The following is a 3,269-nucleotide window of genomic DNA, read 5'->3' as shown; positions in this document are numbered from 1 at the left end:
AATGGCTAGCATATCCTAGGGGAATTTCTCTGGAAGTCGACAGCGAGGGAGGTGTTTGATAAGATTTTTAGTACAAAGAAGAAGCCCACTAGTACGATGATGAGACTACAGGACTTGTTCCATCGCAATATCTACCCTACCGAATAGTTTACTAGACATACACTTTTAACTATTCAGAAGAAAAACATCAAATGACTATCCAGAAAAATACATAATAACCTCATTAATCACCAAATCTGAAGATACATGTACCGATGTGGGTTGGAACGTACTAGTGCTGGCAAACATCCTATCATGAGACTAAATGAAATGTCATATGCATCATTGTACACATCAGGAATTATGTTCTATGGATATTGGGAGTAATTGGCCCAATTGGAAATAGAAACAAGAATCCATGTCCTGGTGTCTTCCTTGTACTTCTGAATACACCAATATAAGACAAATCATTCAGAATGCTTCTTGGGACAAGGCTGCAATTTCATCAATGAATTTAGTTGGGAGGCATGCTACCCGACCCATTTTTGAATCTAGAGTAATATGTGGAGCTAGAGACAGAGAAGCCTTCCGATCATCCAAAACCAGGAAGATTATTCCCGGACCTTGCGCATAACATTCTATGCCACAAATGACCAGGAGCAGAACCGCTAGGTGGCCTCAAGTGTTGTGAACCTACAATAACATAGTCAGTCTCAAGCCATTCGCTAAACATCCAATGTTGCAGGTCAGGAGAAATACCTTTGTTGTTTCCATGGCTGTTAAGGGCCTGAAATATTCTAGTGCAAAATTTGGTGCACAAGGAGGAAGCTGATGAAATATGTCTTGACATTCTGGTGCATGAGGAGGATCTCGAGGATGTAATCCTTCACCTGATAGTCCAATAGGAGGACGACGAGCATGGAAGTCGTGACCTAGTAGTCCAGGAGGAGGATACAAACAATATGAGCCTTGATTTGCTAGAACGAGAGGACGCCGAAAATATATATAGGCCATCATCTACTGGTGCATGAGGAGGATGAACATGGTATGATTGTTGATCTGAAGAGATTGATGATGTCCATGATCAGCAAGTACTAGAGTGCATGTGGACTAATAGATAATACAAGCTTACCGCATATCACTTTTTGTGATTCCACATGAGTGCCCTAGATTTCGTGTATTTTCTCAATACTTACCTCTCCCTTGCTTTTGTTTACTGGTGATTTTCGGTCCCGTACAACAAAACCGATTAATGATTCTTGGTTTGTATCTATTGTTGACGCGTCTTTCCAGAAACCATATTTTGCAAGGACTATTATTATGTCCTTGTGTCCAGGACATATATAAATATATGAACCATCTTTTGTTGTTGCTAAACCAATTCTTTTGTTCACTTTTAACATCTTTGCAACCTGCATCAGTGTCATAAATAGCTTAAACATACTATTCTGAATAGCCATACCTTCTAAAGACTATAAATGAAAAATCAAGTGTCAATCTTACCTGCTTCATTCCCTCTAAGCCATTTTTCGAACAATAAACATTCAACAACAGGGAAATCACCTAATACGATATTGGTTGCAAGTAAAAATCAGTTCATGCTTATATCTATGATGTTTCAGTAACTACTAAAACTTATGATGAAAGCAAACTGACGCTACAAAAGACATAGTTATCTAGGTATATCAAATACAATTTCAAACTCACTTCAGCACAAAAGTAAATAATTCTAAAGGGGGAGATGTCAAATCATAAGAACAAGGATGAATGTTCTATAATGTAGGAAAGTGATCTTACCATTATTGAACAGTTTTGAGAGTGACGAAGATCCTTAAGGTGATTTTTAAAATCCCCCCATTTCACTCTTCATTTGATCTCTATTGTTTTCAGAGAAACAATATCTTGAATTTTTCCCCAGTGGAAAGAGTACACATGGAATTTGTCGTGGATTTGTCACGGCAGATGTCCTAGTGAAAGGACTTAGTCGTGGAGCCATCGCCACGGGTTTACTTGAAGGGGTTAAAAGCGGACACAAAGACACGAGGGTTTTATACTAGTTCGGCCCCTTCGATGAAGGTAAAGCCTACGTCTAGTTGTGATGGAATTGATGTGGTCTCGATGGCTAGGGAGCAAACAAGCTTCGCCCAGGCTCGAGTTGTCGTTGTCTCCCTTGAACCGCCGCCGGGTCGTCCCCTTATATACACGGGTGACGCCCGTCGGTTCATAGAGTCCCAACCGGTTCATACTCGTATCCCGGTTGGTATCTCTCTATCCCTAACTTACAATACAAGTTATACATCAGGTCGGTTTACGGCTATAGATTCTAAACCAACTATAGGCCTTGGGCCTTCATCTTCTTATACCACTAATGAAGTTAACCCGGCCCAAGTAAGCCGGTTTACGCCTAGTGGTAATATCCCCAACATTAGGCCCCAGATTGAGTTGAACTGGTTCATGTCAATCCTTCACAAATTCTTGTATCTTGGACATCTTCTGGTAATTGGTAAACCGCCATGTTGTCATCATTTCTGGTTGTTGTAAACCGGCATGACATCATCATGAAATTTGTCATTTATAACGCCCTCTTTTAACGGCAGCTCCTGGATCCGCGCGTTTGACCTAACTCTGTTGCCTTATAAATAAGACCGAAGGGTCATCTCCTTTCTTTTCCCCTCATCTCTTCTTCTTCGTCTTCCTCGCGTTGCCAGCCTCGGAGCTCCGCCGCCACCGTCGACCTCTGCTTCGTCTTGGGCCGCTGCATCAACCTGAGCGCACCAGAGCACTGCGGTATCGTTCCGCATCTTCTCCGTTCCCAGTAAGCTTTCTCCTCTTCTTGACCTACATCTGTTCTTAGGGTTCCATGTTCGTGTTGTGTTCGTCACTTGCTCATATTTGTATTCCGACTCTTGGATGAATCTGTAAACTCCCGCTGTGTTCAGTAGTAATCTTTAAGCATCCGCCTATTATTTCTTATCTAAGCCCATAGATCTCACGCACATACCCGCTCAATGGTTCACTTCCATTCCGCCTTACTCTTCAGAATATTTTCTGTTTTTGTGAGCTCGCTGTAGATCCGTGGCTGTAATGAAATCTTGAGAAACCTGTTTCTGTATACCTAATTGTCCATAGCTTCAATTTCTTCCGATGCTTAGGTCAGGCGGTTTAACTTATCATAGAAAAAAGTTACTAAATCGGTGTATACCATTAGTCCCCTGGTTAAACCGCCAGAATCCACATGATGTCGCATTGTGGAAGACCGGTTTATCGTAGTTTAGATCAATACCTTCTTT

At 41.5% G+C, this 3,269-nt stretch overlaps 1 pseudogene; it reads right to left on the bottom strand.

Moving 5' to 3' along the window:
- Positions 1 to 493: 493 nt before the first annotated feature.
- On the bottom strand, positions 494 to 1,884 carry LOC119323334 (annotated as a pseudogene).
- Between the last annotated feature and the right edge of the window lie 1,385 nt (positions 1,885 to 3,269).

This window comes from Triticum dicoccoides, chromosome 6B (assembly GCF_002162155.2).
Source record: "Triticum dicoccoides isolate Atlit2015 ecotype Zavitan chromosome 6B, WEW_v2.0, whole genome shotgun sequence".
NCBI lineage: Eukaryota > Viridiplantae > Streptophyta > Magnoliopsida > Poales > Poaceae > Triticum > Triticum dicoccoides.
Note: the sequence above shows the minus strand (reverse complement) of the source record. Positions and strands in the feature narration are given on the sequence as shown.